At 38.3% G+C, this 19,832-nt stretch overlaps 1 protein-coding gene across 1 annotated transcript in view; it reads right to left on the bottom strand.

Annotated features, from left to right (window-relative positions):
• WASF2 (WASP family member 2) overlaps nt 1-15,656 on the bottom strand; it is a 32,987-nt gene extending 17,331 nt beyond the window's left edge. The window contains exon 1 of the mRNA XM_053707053.1: nt 15,559-15,656. The gene's annotated coding sequence lies outside the window, so the exon portion shown is untranslated. The remainder of the gene's footprint in view (nt 1-15,558) is intronic.
• Nucleotides 15,657-19,832: the final 4,176 nt, after the last annotated feature.

Here is a 19,832-nt window from a genome sequence, read left to right as displayed (position 1 = left end):
TAATGTTTATATTAGTTTTTAGTTTGTAATCATTTTTATGGAACCATCTCATTAAATATTTTTGCACATTCAGTAGCTTGCATAGATTTTATTTATCTCTTATAAGTGCAATACACAAAGGTTTGTTCTTTCTAGCTACTTTAATAAATAATACACATATAGGTATCTTTAGCTGATAGCGCCCTTATTGCACTTTGCTTTTCTTCAGATTTCTGCTGCTGCCTCAAACAATTTAATGCACTACAGCAGCTAAACCGGATCGCTGCAAACACATTAAAAGGGGTATACACACACATCTATAGATAGAGAGAGGAAAGACAGACACATAAAAATAAATAAATCTTATTTTTGTATTTTTTTTGCTACTACATTTTTTAAAATCTAAAAAAAAACCTCTAAAATAAGAAAATTGCAAACAAATTTGTGCATCAGTTCAAAAAGTATAAGTATGTAAAATAAATATTAAAATGTTATTAAAATCATAAATACCTTACGCTCTCTCTAGTGTAAACAAATGTATTTTTGTGGGTCATATATACAAACTAGACTTGTAATCTTGCAGGCCAGATGGACGGACTGCAAAATTAAAACAGCCCTAATACAAAATAGAAAATGTATTTGAGCTTTCCTGTTGAATGTATTCCTGATCTAGACTAACAATGGGCGACCAGTATGATTCAAAGGGTTGCATTTCCATGTTGACTAAGGGGCTAAAACAAAAGGATTTGTATTTACTGGGAGTTTAAAATAGGGCGCTTATTCCTGCACTTGAGGACAACAAAGGGGCGGCACTCTGTCCACTACTGATTGCCATCTCTGGTGGGCACGTACTAAAGTGACTCATATAAAGGCATAGGTGAAGGGAACAAAATCCTCTGCAAGGTCTGAGGAATGCTATGAAATGCTGCTGGAAATAGAAAAGGAACAAAAGTGAATGAAAACGTACAGTGAAGACCGGGAGTCTTGCATGCCCAGACTTGAACGTAAAGCCACATTTCGAACAAAATGAGCTATCCATCAAGATACCAAAATCCAATATTTATGAGGTTTACATCTATGTGTACTGTACATCTGAGAACTTTATAACGGTAAAGTAAAAAGTAATCAAGCTAATATCCTAGAAATGAGGTGCCCAAAAAGTAGGTGCTGAACAGTAAAACTAGAAAAAAAGGAGAGTAAACACTTTTAAGACAAAAATGTCTACGTATGCATAGTCAAACATCTAAGCAATATTTATCTCCTTTTCATGCAATTAAAAGGAACAATAAAGTAAAAAGATTAACATTTCATAATTCAGAAAGAACATGGCAATTTCAAAAACATTACCAATTTACTTTTATTATAAAATTTGATTTGCTCTCCTGGTATGCTTTGCTGAAAGGCATATTTAGATAAGCTCATAAGCATTAATTCAATGCTGGGAGTGAGCTGGTGATTGGTACCTGCACATATGTCTCTTGTCATTGGCTCACCAGATGTGTCCCGCTAGCTCCCAGTAGTGTATTGTTGCTCCTGAGTCTACTCTTAAAAAAAAAAAAAAAAGGATGCCAAAAGAACAAAGCAAATTTGATTATAGAAGTAAATTGGAAAGCTGTTTAAAATGACATGCTCTATCTGAATCACAAAGGTTTAGTTTTGACTTTACTCTTCCTTTAAGTCAGAAAATTAAGAGTTTTCCCCAATTCCAACAACTGGAAGGACACGATAGGCTTTACAAACATAACCCTACCACATATCTGTCCCTAACTGGCTTCAAGTTATGATAGGCTCTTCCAAATAAGACAAGCGGTGAGTGAAGTTTGGCCATTGAGAAACATTTGCCGCAAACAAGCTGTTAATGCACTGCACACATTTCCAAACACGATTGGACGATTAGGTATTTTGTTAGTCTTGATTCAGCACAAAAATATTACAGTAATTCTGACAAAGGAGATGGGACCTACTTTTCACTTGAGTATGAACATACCTGTCCCAGGAGCTCTTGAAAACATTAGAATTAAATTAAACCTATGTTAGAAAGCTACTTGTCCATTTTTTTCACTTTAGAGCAAGACGACTGAAACAGATTAGAAAAACTTCTGAATGCTAATGGCAGAAAAAAAAAAAGAAGTAAAGTCTCTGAAACCACGTTATCGTCATGGAACATCAGAAAACAAGAATCACAGCAGAGCATCTGGATAAGACACTCTTCCAGCTGCAGACAGAGCCATAAGCAAAACTTCCTTGGAAGTCTACAATTTCAAAGAGCTAACAAATTTGTTTAAAAGGAATAAAAAAACAAAACCTCATAAAAGGCATAGCATACTTTAAAAAGGACAAATTATTTCCAGAGTCTGGATGAATGTCAAACATCATAGAATTACGATGAAGCAAAACTGCAAGAACAACAATTTGAGCTTTCAGAGATGATGGTTATTTGGCTACACCTTTATCTGCACTGTTCTGGAGAAACTCTAGGTTCTAAGAAATAGATAGGGAAGGCCCGTGTGGATTGCCTTTACATTGTTTCACAGTAGGGACCATTTTGGCAAACAGGGTAGATAACTTATAAATCTTATTCAATAAAATGACTTAAAAAAAAAGAAGCCATTATTGCAGTTGCTTTTATTAGTTGCTAGTTAAATAGACCATGATACAGAATTAAATAGACCATGATACAGAATTTTGACAGGAAAATGGTAATATAAAGTGAACCACGGGTACAAAGACTGGCAACTTGTGAATACTGTGTCTTCTTTCAAAAAAAGACAAGAATATAAAATGATTATAAACATCCTGCTATTATCATAAAATGTGATAAAACTAAATGAATAAGTTGCTGAGTTTCTCCTTGACCAAGGGAACTTATGAGACCACATCAGCAACAACTCTATACTGAACCCAAACCAGTCAGAGCAATGTTCACAGTGACAACAATCCTTTTGGGAGTGTTTCATACACACACATACATACATATAAACACAAAACATGTTAACAAGGTACTGGCAGACAGCTGATACTACCAAAGTTGTCTGCCACTAGCAGGAAGGTTAGAAAGCTGTTTGGGGGGGGGGGGGGGGGGAGATCACTATACTGCAGGAAAATTAAAAAAAAATTAAATTAAAAAAAATAAGCCATAAACTGCATACTAGCACGCTGTCTGCCAGTATCTAAGATGGTAGGGATGAGTGTGGGTGAGAGAGTAAGAGCTGTTTGAGAGGGGATCATGGAGGTGGGAGGTGTCAGAAGTAGGAGGGTAAAACCTACATTAATATAGTATTTCCCTTACCAATTAAAGGGATACTAAACACATGTTTTTCCCCTTTATGATTCGGATAAATCATGCAATTTTAAGCAAATTTCTAATTTACTCATATCATCAATTTGTCTTCGTTGTCTTGGTATCTTTATTTAAAAAAATCAGGAATGAAAACTTAGGTGCCAGACCATTTTTGGTTAAGCCCCCTGGATAGCGCTTGCTGATTGGTGGCTATATTTAGCCACCAATCAGCAAGCGCTACCCAGGTGCTGAACCTTAATGGGGTGGCTCCTAACCTTATATTCTTGCTTTTTCAAATAAAGATACCATGAAAATGAAGAAAAATAGGAGTAAATTAGAAAGTTGCTTAAAATTGCATGCATTATCGGAATCATGAAAGAAAATGTCTGCCATTTCCAAAAAAAGGAGATCCCAGAGATGCTTTTCCCAGAGATGCTTTTCCAATCATGTATGTCATGATTGCACAAGTGGTATGTAAATAATTTTGTTATATTATCGCATTTGGCTGGGAAATGGTGGCATGAAATATAACAAAATTGGCCTAGATCAATACTTTGGGTTGTTATATATATATATATATATATATATATATATATTGTGTGTGTTTTGGTAGGTAAATAAAAAACAAAAAGGTGCTACTTCTGTTTAAATTGAGTGATAGCAAAAATGCTAAAAATTCTCTGGTCGTTTGGGCAAGTTCTTCTCTGAAACTCCCAGTAGCAAAGAGGTTTTTCGGGTACTTGTAAAGGATTGCATCAGCAATGTTCCAGATTTCACAGTAACTGGAAATACTACAAATCTGAAGTAAATTGATGGAGTATTTTGGGTGTTAACAAGTATTGAAATAATGTACTTTTCAATATAAAGAGATAGGAAACAACAGCTAAGGGTAGCCCAAAATGCATATGTACGCTTTCTGACCTTTCCACACTAGATTTTTTAACATTAAATGTTTTTTAGAGGGTGCACTGGTGTACTTAATACTTTTTATCAAGTTTTGATTAATTAAAAAGGGACAGTCTACTCCAGAATTTTAATTTTTTAAAAAGATGGATAATCCCTTTATTACCCATCCCCCAGTTTTGCATAACAAACACTGTAATATTAAAGTGAATGTCAATTTTGATGCTAAAGTGCCCGTTTTTTAAAAATTCGATTAAAAACAGGGGCACTTTAATTCATCAAAAATTACATTTCACTCCTGTTGAGAAAAAACAAAACAAAAAAAAAACAACTTACCTTTTAATCTTCACAGCAGCAAAAGCTTCCCCTGGTCGTTGCAAGCCATTTCTGATGTCAGAAATGATGGAGAGGTCATCCTCCAATCACGGCTTCCCCCCAGGGGGAAGCAGTATCTGATTCCACACTGTGATTGGAGGAAGCCGGATTCCTCATTTTAGACCCAGGAAGAGGCTTTGCGACGGGTGGAGGAAGCTGGAGCTGTTGTGAAGATTAAAAGGTAAGTTTTTTTTTCTCAACAGGAGTGAAATGTCAATTTTAATTAATTAAAATGCCTCTGTTTTTAATCGAATTTTTAAAAACCGGACACTTTAGCATCAAAATTGACATTCACTTTAATACACTTTTTACCTCTCTGATTAATTTGCATCTAAGCCTCTACAGACTGAGCCCTTATCTTCTTTTGACAAACACATTATAGCCAATCAGTGCTGACTCAAATAACTCCACTGGAGTGAGCACAATGTTATCTATATGGCACATATGATCTAGCACTGTCTAACGAGAAAAAAACTCAAAATGCACTGAGATAAGAGGCGGCCTTCAAGGGCTTAGAAAATAGCATGAGCCTTTCTAGGTTTAGCTTTTAACAAAGAATACAAAAAGAACAAAGCAAATTTGAGGATAAAAGTAGAATGGAAAGTGGTTTAAAACTGCATGACCTATCTGAATCATGAAAGTTTAATTTTGACTAGAATGTCCCTTTAAGTTTATCCGTTTTTAATCTGGCGTGTTGCCAGTTGTCCTAGAGATTAACTTTTAAGCTTGATAGGAAATTAATTCACCTAAAAAATATATATAAAAAAAAAATAAATAATAGTACTCTTTATAAAATTTTTCATGTAGTTAGCCTTCAGTGTCTTACAAGTTTTTTGGTAAAAAAAAAAATTTAAAAAAAAGTTTAAAGCTCCTGAGATACAAAACCCAAATTTTTTCTTTAATGATTCAGATAGAAAGTTGTTTAAAATTGCATGCTCTAATTTACTCCTATTATCATTTTTTCTTCATTCTCAGTTTCTTTAAGGCTAGAATGTAAGCGTAAGAGCTGGCCCATTTTTGGTTCAGCACCCTGGGTAGCGGTTGCCGATTGGTGGCTACATTTAGACACCAATCAGCAAGCGCTACCCAGGTGCTGAACCAAAAAAAATTGTGTTAGATTATATATATCTGGGCGCACTCAATAAAAACAAACAGCTTAACCCCTCCCAAAAAAACAGCCCCAGATATTGTTGTAGCCCCAGATTTTGTTGTAGCCCCAGATATTGGTCTGTATGGTACCCAAACAAACAAAGTATATAGAAAATAAAGAAACTAAAACATGTCAATATGAGAATTTAAGTTCCCAATAAAAAAAAAAAAAAAAAAAGAAAATCCCAAATTAAACTTCCCTCCCCATATAAAATTTAGTAATGTAATAATAAAATAAGGCAAATGTATAAAACTGAGAATGTCCCCATCAGTTGCTGACTCACTCATGCAAGCCTGAAACAAAATTTAAGAAAAATTAGTAATCTCTCCTCCGCCTCAACAGTGGTGGATAAAATTGTCACCAACTGAATCGCTTTAGTTAAAGGGATAGAAAAGTCAAAATTAAACTTGCATGAATTAGATAGAGTATGTCATTTTAAGACACTTTTAAATTCACTTCTATTTTCAAATGTGCTTCGTTCTCTTTGTATCCCTAGTTAAAAACATAATTTATGTAAGAACTTACCCGATAAATTAATTTCTTTCATAGTGGCCAGAGTCCATGAGCCAGTGGCGTATGGGATATACATTCCTACCAGGAGGGGGCAAAGCTTCCCCAAACCTCAAAATGCCTATAAATACACCTCCTACCTCACTCATACCTTAGTTTGACGTGTAGCCAAGAAGTGAGGTGTAAAAGGAGTAAAAAGCATACAAAAAGAGGAACTGGAAAAAATAAAGTGCTTTATACAAAAAACATAACCACAAAAACAAAATTTATGCTTACCTGATAAATTTATTTCTCTTGTGGTGTATCCAGTCCACGGGTTCATCCATTACTTGTGGGATATTCTCCTTCCCAACAGAAAGTTGCAAGAGGACACCCACAGCAGAGCTGTCTATATAGCTCCTCCCCTAACTGCCACCCCCAGTCATTCGACCGAAGACAAGCCAGAAAAAAGGAGAAACTATACGGTGCAGTGGTGACTGTAGTTTAAAAATAAAAAATACCTGCCTTAAAATGACAGGGCGGGCGGTGGACTGGATACACCACAAGAGAAATACATTTATCAGGTAAGCATAAATTTTGTTTTCTCTTGTAAAGGTGTATCCAGTCCACGGGTTCATCCATTACTTGTGGGATACCAATACCAAAGCTTTAGGACACGGATGAAGGGAGGGACAAGGAAGGAACTTAAACGGAGGGCACCACTGCCTGTAAGACCTTTCTCCCAAAAATAGCCTCCGAAGAAGCAAAAGTATCCAATTTGTAGAATTTAGAAAAAGTTTGAAGTGAAGACCAAGTCGCCGCCTTACAAATCTGTTCAACAGAGGCCTCATTTTTAAAAGCCCATGTGGAATCCACCGCTAAGCGGATTATGCTTCTCAGCCAAAAAGAAAAAAAAGTTGCCAAAGCCTTTTGGCCTCTCCTCTGTCCAGAGTAGACAACAAACAAAGCAGATGTTTGACGAAAATCCTTTGTAGCTTGTAATTAAAACTTTAAAGCATGAACCACATCAAGATTGTGTAAAAGACGTTCCTTCTTTGAGGAACAACAATCTACTGATTGATATTCTTATTAGATACTACCTTACGAAAAAACCCAGGTTTGGTACGCAAAACTACCATATCTGCATGGAAAATCAGATAAGGGGAATCACACTGTAAAGCAGATAACTCCGAAACTCTTTGAGCCGAGGAGATAGCTACTAAAAACAGAACTTTCAAAGATAAAAGTTTAATATCTATGGAATGCAAAGGTTCAAACGGAACCCCTTGAAGAACTAAATTTAAACTCCATGGCGGAGCAACAGGTTTAAACACAGGCTTGATTCTAACTAAAGCCTGACAAAACGCCTGAACGTCTGGAACCTCAGCCAGACGTTTGTGCAAAAGAATAGACAGAGCAGAAATCTGTCCCTTTAAGGAACTAGCAGACAATCCTTTCTTCAATCCCTCTTGGAGAAAGGATAAGATTCTAGGAATCCTGACTTTACTCCATGAGTAACCCTTTGACTCACACCAATGAAGATATTTACACCATATCTTATGATAGATTTTCCTGGTGACAGGCTTTCGAGACTGAATTAAGGTATCAATGACCGACTCGGAAAAACCACGCTTTGATAGAATCAAGCGTTCAATTTCCAAGCAGTCAGATGCAGATAAATTAGATTTGGATGTTTGAAAGGACCTTGAAGTAGAAGGTCCTGCCTTAGTGGCAGAGACCATGGTGGAAAGGATGACATGTCCACCAGATCTGCATACCAAGTCCTGCATGGCCACGCAGGAGCTATCAAAATCACTGAAGCTCTCTCCTGCTTGATCTTGGCAATCAGACGAGGGAGCAGAGGAAACGGTGAAAACACATAAGCCAGGCTGAAGGACCAGGGCGCTGCTAGAGCATCCATCAGCGCTGCCTTGGGATCCCTGGACCTGGACCCGTAACGAGGAAGCTTGGCATTTTGACGAGACCCATGAGATCCAGTTCTGGTTTGCCCCATAGTTGAATCAACTGGGCAAATACCTCCGGATGGAGCTCCCACTCCCCCGGATGAAAAGTCTGCCGACTTAGGAAATCCGCCTCCCAGTTCTCTACTCCTGGGATATGGATAGCTGAGAGATGGCAAGAGTGAACCTCTGCCCATAGAATTATCTTTGAAACCTCCAACATTGCCAGGGGGCTCCTTGTACCCCCCTGATGGTTGATATAGGCTACAGTCGTGATGTTGTCCGACTGAAATCTGATGAACCTGACCGCAGCTAGCTGAGGCCAAGCCTGAAGAGCATTGAATATCGCTCTTAGTTCCAGAATGTTTATCGGAAGGAGGGCTTCCTCCTGAGTCCATGAACCCTGAGCCTTCAGGGAGTTCCAGACTGCGCCCCAGCCCAGAAGGCTGGCATCTGTCGTCACTATAGTCCATTCTGGCCTGCAGAAACTCATTCCCCTGGACAGATGGACCCGAGATAGCCACCAGAGAAGAGAATCCCTGGTCTCTTGATCCAGATTTAGTAGAGGGGACAAATCTGTGTAATCCCCATTCCACTGATTGAGCATGCAAAATTGCAGTGGTCTGAGATGTAGGCGGGCAAACGGAACTATGTCCATTGCCGCTACCATTAGGCCGATTACTTCCATACACTGAGCCACTGACGGCTGAGAAGTGGAATAAAGAGCACAGCAGGAAGTTAGAAACTTTGACAACCTGACCTCTGTCTGAAAAATCTTCATTTCTACTGAATCTATCAGAGTTCCTAGGAAGGAAACTCTTGTGAAAGGGGAGAGAGAACTCTTGTCTTCGTTCACCTTCCACCCGTGAGACCTCAGGAATGCCAGAACAATGTCCGTATGGGACTTGGCGATTTGAAAATTCGACGCCTGTATCAGAATATCATCTAGGTAAGGAGCCACCGCTATGCCTCGTGGCCTTAGAACCGCCAGTAGGGACCCTAGAACCTTTGTAAAGATTCTTGGTGCCGTGGCTAACCCGAAGGGAAGAACCACAAACTGAAGTAACGCCTTCCCTGAATCAGAAATGTCACCCACAGATAGAAGCTCTCCTGCTTCGGCTTCTGTACATTGTGAGGGTATATCAGACATAGCTACTAAAGCGTCAGAAAGCTCTGTATTTGTTCTAGCCCCAGAGCTGTCTCACTTTCCTTGTAACCCTGGCAGTTTGGACAATACTTCTGTGAGGGTATGATTCATAACTGCCGCCATGTCTTGTAAGGTAAACGCATTGGACGCGCCAGATGTACTTGGCGTCACTTGCGCGGGAGTTATAGGTTCTGACATATTGGGAGAGCTAGGTGGTTTAACCTCCCTTTTGTCAGTCTGAGAAACCTCTGGTGATAAATCTTTAAAAGCCATAATTCAGGATCTATTAACTGTTGAGCTAAACTGTCAAATCAAAAAGTTGAAGCAGCAGCAACATCAGCCATAGAAATGGCAGGTCTAAGAATATAGCCAGTATGAAAATATGCTTTCTGAGATAGGATTCAATCTTCCTATCTAAAAAGGATCCTTAAAGGAAGTACTATCTTCCATAGGAATAGTAGTACGTTTGGCCGGAGTAGACATAGCCCCATCAACCTTTGGGACTTTTCCCTAAAACTCTAAAATTAGCCACAGGTAAAGGATAAAGCTTGTTAAACCTAGAAAAAGGGTTAAAAGAAGTACCAAGTTTAGACCATTCCTTAGTAAACATATGAGAGCATCTGGAATAGGAAAAACCTTCAGGAGTAACATCAGAAGCTTTAAAAACAGAATTCAAATGTTTGATAGTCTTGTTATCAGGGGGACTAGATTCCTTAACACCCAAAGTAAACAATACTTCCTTTAATAAAGAATGAATATATTCAATCTTAAAAAGAAAGGTTGATTTGTCTCTGAAGTAGGATCCTCTGAGCCAGAGAACTCATCATCAGCAGAAGTTACTTCAGTATGCTGTCAGTCAATACAAACTTCATCAGATTTATGAGAGTTTAGGAGCGACATTTTACGTTTATTTGAAGGTGGAATAGCAGTCCGACTTCTCTATGGCTGCAGCAATATAATCTTTTATATCTACAGGAATATCATGTACATTAGACTGTGAAGGTTTAACAGTAGATTTATTTGTACTTACAGAAACATTATCAGCATGTAATAATTTTTCATAACAAGTAAAGTTCAGCTAATTTACAACATACACACTTAGCTTTGGTAGAATTGTGTTCAGGCAGCTTAGTTCCTACAGTAACAGCAGAGGCAGGATCAGTCAGAGATCTTGCAAAATGTAATAAAAAAAAGAAAAAAAAAAACATTTAAAACAAAATATCCAATTTCCTCAAAGTAGCAGCTTTAGGAATGGGAAAAAATGCTTATGATAAATAAGGTAAAAAATCAAAAGCAAGAAACTTAGCCGTCTAAGAAACAAATGAGAGCAGAGAGCAAAAGACGGAGAGGCTTAAAGGGACAGTCTAGGCCAAAATAAACTTTCATGATTCAGATAGAGCATGTAATTTTAAACAATTTTCCAATTTTGCTTTGTTCACTTGGTATTCTTAGTTGAAAGCTTAACCTAGGAGGTTCATATGCTAATTTCTTAGACCTTGAAGGCCACCTCTTTTCAGAATGCATTTCAACAGTTTTTCACCACTAGAGGGTGTTAGTTCACGTATTTCATATAGCTAACACTGTGCTTGTGCACGTGAAGTTATCTGGGAGCAGACACTGATTGGCTAAACTGCAAGTCTGTCAAAAGAACTGAAATAAAGGGGCAGTTTGCAGAGGCTTAGATACAAGATAATCACAGAGCTTAAAAGTATATTATAACTGTGTTGGTTATGCAAAACTGGGGAATGGGTAATAAAGGGATTATCTATCTTTTAAAACAATAAAAATGCTGGTGTAGACTGTCCCTTTAATATAACAAATCTTAGCTCTAAAAATGGCGCCAATGCAGAAAGAAACTTTTGGCACCAAAGCTTAACATGTGAAATAATGCGACTTGCATTACGACTTCGCACCAAAAAATTTTGTGCCAAAAAAGTTGCAATAAAAAGTAACATTCTGCGTCATTGCGAGCCTAAGCCCACAATTTTTTTAGAAAGAAACAGACTCCAAGTTACAACTGTGAAAGTGAATTAAGCAGCACCAGCTTTCTTTTGCAAATAAAACTGCTTTATTGACAGTTCAGGTAAATTTCAATGGCAAGCAGGAAACATTAGTGACAAGTTGTGCCTAGGCAAACACACGTAGAACAAACTGCTGACGCGTTTCAGCCCTTCTGGTCATAATCGAAGCTACGATTATGGCCAGAAGGGCTGAAACGCGTCAGCACTTTGTGTGTTTGCCTAGGCACAACTTGTCACTAATTTTTCCTGCTTGCCATTGAAGTTTACCTGATGCTGCTTAATTCACTTTCACATTTGCTCATTTGGAGACCGAGCGTGCACAGTCAAGTCTTTTGCTTGTTTTGCCTGAGTCACTTCTTCCTCACCCATACCAATTTACTAGCCGCGGTGAATATCGGCATGCAACTGAGTGACAGCTGGAGGTGGAGTCCCGGGTGACGTCAGACGCCGTACAGCCGCGTGTGGAGAGGACCAAGGAGGGGAGCGGTCACCTAACGGAGGCAAGCCGAGCACACTGAGGAGTCACGCAGTGCTCGATGCAATAGCCACCGACTGGAGGTACTCCCTGTGGACGGGCCCTTACCGGAGCTGAGGAGACAGTGAATACTGGAGAACCCGGACAATACTGAACAGCTGGGGTGAGTGAGCGGGGTAATTCCCTGCCGTGTTTCACTTATATCAATATTGGGCAGGAGTTTAACAGGTTACCCCGCTACTGGATTGCAGACTGGTGCTCATACACAATAAGTGACTTTCCAAGTTATAACTAACTGGGAACTCCAGGTAAGTCTAAAAAACTCCCATAAACATAATTTCCATGCAGAAAATGTTAGACTGCAGAAGGGAAATACACAGACCTGACTCATGGCAAATATATACACTATACATTTAAAACTTTATAAAATAAAAAGCCACACAGATGAGAGTGTCTTAAAAAATGATATATACTTACCAGAAGACACCCATCCACATATAGCAGACAGCTAAACCAGTACTGAAACATATCAGCAGGGGTAATGGTAGAGGAGTATAATATCGATCTGTAAAGGGAGGCAGCAGATGAATCTCTGCAACCGATTACAGAGAGCCTAAGAAAAAGGTTTCCTATAGGTGAAAACATTGCGTCATCAGGCAATACTCCATTCACATCCCTCAAACACTGTACTTTGAGAGGAACTGGGCTTTAAAATGCTTAGAAGTGCCTTTCACAGAAGAAATCAAGCACATCTTGCTTCACCACCTCCAAGGAGGCAAAGTTTGTAAAACTGAGGTATGAGTGAGGTGGGAGGTGTATTTATAGGCATTTTAAAGTTTGGGAAAATTTGCCCCCTCCTGGTAGGAATGTATATCCCATACGTCACTAGCTCATAGACTCTTGCCACTTACATGAAAGAAAAATGAATATGCACATATACACTAGTGAGAGCTGCTGCTAATTGGTGCTTGCACACATTTGTCTCTTGTGATTGGCTAAATAGATATATTTTCTGCTTCCTGTCAGTAGTGCAACGCTGTCCTATCCGTAATCGATAACAAGAGAATGAAGAAAATTTGATAATAGAACATACAATTTTAAACATCTTTCCAATGTAATTCTATCTGAATCATAAAAGAAAATTTTAAGGTTTAATATCCCTTTAATTACCAATCCCTACTCTCTCAAAATTGGTGTAATTGCACAATAAATATGGGCAGCAAATGCTGCCCACTCCATGCAAACCTTGTCTGTCAAAACAATGATAAATCTACTCCAATATATTAAAGGGACTTTGTACACTAGATTTTTCTTTGCATAAATGTTTTGTAGATAATCCATTTATATAGCCCATCTGGGAGTGTTTTTGTAAAAATGTATAATTTTGCTTATTTTTTTTTTTTAATAACATTGTGCTGATTTTCAGACTCTGAACCAAACCCTAAAGTTTTAGATGTATACTCATGTTTACACATTGCTGTGGCTCCTGCTTATGTAATCTGTCTTTTCATATCCAGGGAAGGGTAGAGAGTCTGCTGTTCCTGTTTTCCCAGCCCCTTTCTTTGGGTGTCTCAGCCAAACCTCATCAACAGTGCTAAACTGGGATCTTCTAAGTAAGTTTTTTAAGGTTTTATGCTGGATTTTTAACATACTGAATGATTCTTTAGTCTACAAACGTATTTGCCCTCTTTGGATTAATATGTAAATTTCTAGAACTCTATATATTTGCGCCTGAACAGATCATTTAAAAATAAACAATGTATATGGGCAAATAATTTGCTGTATTCCTAGGTTAGCCCTCTGAAATGTCTGTAGTCCCTAGTGTCCTTGACAGAGGCATGCATGTTAGTCATAACATGGGGCAAAGATGGATAGATATAGATAGATAGATAGATAGATAGATATAATTTCAAAATAACCAGAGTATGGTAGTATGCAATTATACTTATTGGACTATAGATAATATTTAAAAGACAAGCTTCACTACCTTTCTCAAGTCTGAAGCAATACACAAGATTTATTCCCTTTCTCAAGTCTTGAGAAAGGGAGTAAATTTCCTGAAAGCGTGATATCTAAAAGGTAAGTCATATAAAAAAGGGTATCTTTGAATACTACAATACTCTGGTTATTTTGACACCTTGTCTACTGGACTAATACAACAATATCTGGTTATTTTGACACCTTGTCTACTGGACTAATACAACAATAGCTGGTTATTGTGACACCTTGTCTACTGGACTAATACAACAATATCTGGTTATTGTGACACCTTGTCTACTGGACTAATACAACAATATCTGGTTATTCTGACACCTTGTCTACTGGACTAATACAACAATATCTGGTTATTCTGACACCTTGTCTACTGGACTAATACAACAATATCTGGTTATTCTGACACCTTGTCTACTGGACTAATACAACAATATCTGGTTATTCTGACACCTTGTCTACTGGACTAATACAACAATATCTGGTTATTCTGACACCTTGTCTACTGGACTAATACAACAATATCTGGTTATTCTGACACCTTGTCTACTGGACTAATACAACAATATCTGGTTATTCTGACACCTTGTCTACTGGACTAATACAACAATATCTGGTTATTCTGACACCTTGTCTACTGGACTAATACAACAATATCTGGTTATTCTGACACCTTGTCTACTGGACTAATACAACAATATCTGGTTATTCTGACACCTTGTCTACTGGACTAATACAACAATATCTGGTTATTCTGACACCTTGTCTACTGGACTAATACAACAATATCTGGTTATTCTGACACCTTGTCTACTGGACTAATACAACAATATCTGGTTATTCTGACACCTTGTCTACTGGACTAATACAACAATATCTGGTTATTCTGACACCTTGTCTACTGGACTAATACAACAATATCTGGTTATTCTGACACCTTGTCTACTGGACTAATACAACAATATCTGGTTATTCTGACAACTTGTCTACTGGACTAATACAACAATATCTGGTTATTCTGACACCTTGTCTACTGGACTAATACAACAATATCTGGTTATTCTGACACCTTGTCTACTGGACTAATACAACAATATCTGGTTATTCTGACACCTTGTCTACTGGACTAATACAACAATATCTGGTTATTCTGACACCTTGTCTACTGGACTAATACAACAATATCTGGTTATTCTGACACCGTGTCTACTGGACTAATACAACAATATCTGGTTATTCTGACACCTTGTCTACTGGACTAATACAACAATATCTGGTTATTCTGACACCTTGTCTACTGGACTAATACAACAATATCTGGTTATTCTGACACCTTGTCTACTGGACTAATACAACAATATCTGGTTATTCTGACACCGTGTCTACTGGACTAATACAACAATATCTGGTTATTCTGACACCTTGTCTACTGGACTAATACAACAATATCTGGTTATTCTGACACCTTGTCTACTGGACTAATACAACTATAACAAACACGAGGCTTCATAGATACTTCCTATCCTATGTTTACTTTGTTTTGACCTGCGAGCTGACCAGACTGTCACTGCACTTTGTGACAAGTCACTTAGTGGCACTGCTATGCAGTACCAAGCCCAGATCTTTCATACTGACTGTAGTCGTTAGGGGCTAGTAATGAACCTTGTTTATCCGGTTACAGAAGTTTAATTATTAATCTAATGTAATTGTATAAATTAACCTTTAACTTTTTAAATTATTAGCTGTCATGCGCTATCATCCCCACACGTCCCGGTACTCTCCTTACCTGTCCCCGGGGGTCTCCGCTCCTCTCACTCGGGAACAACACCCAGGACACCGCCCGACATGAATCGCCCTACGTTTCCGATTGGCTAAATTCTTGAAGGTACTGTATCTGATTGGCTATCACATCACCATTCTGGTCACTGATTGGGTCGGTTTACTTCCGTCTTTGTGACGATTGGTAGGCTTTCACTTCCTCCCTTCAATTCACTGGTTTGCTAGAGCTGTCAATCTACACCATGAAACTTGCTAAAAACGAATCAAAGTTGCATTAGAGCACGCTGTTTTACAAAACATTAGGTTATGTTATAATGGAGCCCATTCATTCATGTAATTCTTATCGCTGATGTTTTTAGGTAAAAATGTCAGATAGTTACTGTGGAGGAATGTGTACTAATCTGGCGGCCATGTTGGAGGAGGATATTAGTATTGCGCATGTACAACAAAACTTCCACCCGCAACGTGGCTTATTGATGTTTTGATTGTACTTAGAATTTAATTCATTATATCATCATTATATTCATCACTTACAGCCTCCAATAAGAACTACAGTATAGGATGTGATTTTCTCCTTTTGCATATTTTAGGTGTAACTTTCCTATTTCCCCAACTTCTAACCTAACCTCCCCTTCCTACTAGCCAACCAGAGGTTGTATCAGCTGAGTAGTCAAAATCTTCCATGGGAGTTTGTCCATTGTCATAGAGAGACTGATATAATGATTTCATTGATAAGGTTATCTAATTGGCTTTATTACCCAGAACAATTATATAAAGTAGTGGTGGACAACTGTAACACATGGGGACAGTGACATCAGTATTGTAGAAGCCATAACAAAAAAAAAAGTTTGCAAACCACACATTTTTAGTTCTCTTTCCTGACCACAAAAACGACGGCACACATTCTTAGTTCTGCCTTTTTTTCTGCAAAAACAAATGCAGACTGGGCCATGAGTTAGCCTTCCCTAAAAGAAAAAAAAAATGTCTGCATTTATTATAGCCAGAAATATTCCAAAACATTTTTTATAGTATAAAATACATCCTAAAATGTATGCATTAAAGAAAACATAATTTATGTAAGAACTTACCTGATAAATTCATTTCTTTCATATTAGCAAGAGTCCATGAGCTAGTGACGTATGGGATATACATTCCTACCAGGAGGGGCAAAGTTTCCCAAACCTTAAAATGCCTATAAATACACCCCTCACCACACCCACAATTCAGTTTAACGAATAGCCAAGAAGTGGGGTGATAAGAAAAAAGTGCGAAAGCATATAAAATAAGGAATTGGAATAATTGTGCTTTATACAAAAAAATCATAACCACCACAAAAAAGGGCGGGCCTCATGGACTCTTGCTAATATGAAAGAAATGAATTTATCAGGTAAGTTCTTACATAAATTATGTTTTCTTTCATGTAATTAGCAAGAGTCCATGAGCTAGTGACGTATGGGATAATGACTACCCAAGATGTGGATCTTTCCACACAAGAGTCACTAGAGAGGGAGGGATAAAATAAAGACAGCCAATTCCTGCTGAAAATAATCCACACCCAAAATAAAGTTTAATGAAAAACATAAGCAGAAGATTCAAACTGAAACCGCTGCCTGAAGTACTTTTCTACCAAAAACTGCTTCAGAAGAAGAAAATACAACAAAATGGTAGAATTTGGTAAAAGTATGCAAAGAGGACCAAGTTGCCGCTTTGCAAATCTGATCAACCGAAGCTTCATTCCTAAACGCCCAGGAAGTAGAAACTGACCTAGTAGAATGAGCTGTAATCCTATGAGGCGGAGTCTTACCCGACTCAACATAGGCAAGATGAATTAAAGATTTCAACCAAGATGCCAAAGAAATGGCAGAAGTTTTCTGGCCTTTCTAAAACCGGAAAAGATAACAAATAAACTAGAAGTCTTTCGGAAAGACTTAGTAGCTTCAACATAATATTTCAAAGCTCTAATAACATCCAAAGAATGCAACGATTTCTCCTTAGAAGTCTTAGGATTAGGACATAATGAAGGAACCACAATGTCTCTACTAATGTTGTTGGAATTCACAATTTAGGTAAAAATTCAAAAGAAGTTCGCAACACCGCCTTATCCTGATGAAAAATCAGAAAAGGAGACTCACAAGAAAGAGCAGATAATTCAGAAACTCTTCTGGCAGAAGAGATGGCCAAAAGGAACAAAACTTTCCAAGAAAGTAATTTAATATCCAATGAATGCATAGGTTCAAATGGAGGAGCTTGAAGAGCCCCCAGAACCAAATTCAAACTCCAAGGAGGAGAAATTGACTTAATGACAGGCTTTATACGAACCAAAGCTTGTACAAAACAATGAATATCAGGAAGAATAGCAATCTTTCTGTGAAAAAGAACAGAAAGAGCAGAGATTTGACCTTTCAAGGAACTTGCGGACAAACCCTTATCTAAACCATCCTGAAGAAACTGTAATATTCTCGGTATTCTAAAAGAATGCCAAGAAAAATGATGAGAAAGACACCAAGAAATATAAGTCTTCCAGACTCTATAATATATCTCTCTGGATACAGATTTACGAGCCTGTAACATAGTATTAATCACAGAGTCAGAGAAACCTCTTTGACCAAGAATCAAGCGTTCAATCTCCATACCTTTAAATTAAAGGATTTCAGATCCTGATGGAAAAAAGGACCTTGAGACAAAAGGTCTGGTCTTAACGGAAGAGTCCACGGTTGGGAAGAGGCCATCCGGACAAGATCCGCATACCAAAACCTGTGAGGCCATGCCGGAGCTACCAGCAGAACAAACAAGCATTCCTTCAGAATCTTGGAGATTACTCTTGGAAGAAGAACTAGAGGCGGAAAGATATAGGCAGGATGATACTTCCAAGGAAGTGATAATGCATCCACTGCCTCCGCCTGAGGATCCCGGGATCTGGACAGATACCTGGGAAGTTTCTTGTTTAGATGAGAAGCCATCAGATCTATTTCTGGAAGTTCCCACATTTGAACAATCTGAAGAAATACCTCTGGGTGAAGAGACCATTCGCCCGGATGCAACGTTTGGCGACTGAGATAATCCGCTTTCCAATTGTCCATACCTGGGATATGAACCGCAGAGATTAGACAGGAGCTGGATTCCGCCCAAACCAAAATTCGAGATACTTCTTTCATAGCCAGAGGACTGTGAGTCCCTCCTTGATGATTGATGTATGCCACAGTTGTGACATTGTCTATCTGAAAACAAATGAACAACTCTCTCTTCAGAAGAGGCCAAGACTGAAGAGCTCTGAAAATTGCACGGAGTTCCAAAATATTGATCGGAAATCTCACCTCCTGAGATTCCCAAACCCCTTGTGCCGTCAGATACCCCCACACAGCTCCCCAACCTGTAAGACTTGCATCTGTTGAGATTATAGTCCAGGTCGGAAGAACAAAGAAGCCCCCTGAACTAAACGACGGTGATCTGTCCACCATGTCAGAGAGTTTCGTAAAATCGTTTTAAAGATATTAATTGAGATATCTTTGAGTAATCCCTGCACCATTGGTTCAGCATACAGAGCTGAAGAGGTCGCATGTGAAAATGAGCAAAGGAGATCCTAAGACCCAACATTTCCATGCATAAGGCTACCAAAAGGGAATGATTGTGACTGAAGGTTTTGACAAGCTGATATCAATGTTAAACTTCTCCTGTCTGACAAGGACAGAGTCATAGACACTGAATTTATCTAGAAACCTAAAAAGGTTACCCTTGTCTGAGGAATCAATGAACTGATTGGTAAATTGATCCTCCAACCATGAACTTGAAGAAACAACACAAGTCGATTCGTATGAGATTCTTCGAAAATTAGAAGACTGAGCAAGTACCAAGATATCGTCCAAATAAGGAAAATACCAAAAACCCTATTCTCTGATTACAGAAAGAAGGGCACCGAGAACCTTTGAAAAAAATTCTTGGAACTGAGGCTAGGCCAAACGGTAGAGCCACAAAACTGGTAATGCTTGTCTAAAAAGAGAATCTCAGACACTAAAAGTGATCTGGATGAATCGGAATATGCAGATACACATCCTGTAAATCTATTGTAGACATATAATGCCCTTGCTAAACAAAAGGCAGGATAGTCCTACAGTAACCATCTTGAATGTTGGTATCCTAACATAACGATTCAATAATGATAGATCCGGAACTGGTCTGAAGGAATTGACCTTCTTTGGTACAATGAAGAGATAAAATAAAACCCCAGCCCCTGTTCCAGAACTGGAACTGGCATAAATACTCCAGCCAACTCTAGATCTGAAA

Source organism: Bombina bombina, chromosome 3 (genome assembly GCF_027579735.1).
Source record: "Bombina bombina isolate aBomBom1 chromosome 3, aBomBom1.pri, whole genome shotgun sequence".
Taxonomy (NCBI): domain Eukaryota; kingdom Metazoa; phylum Chordata; class Amphibia; order Anura; family Bombinatoridae; genus Bombina; species Bombina bombina.
Note: the sequence above shows the minus strand (reverse complement) of the source record. Positions and strands in the feature narration are given on the sequence as shown.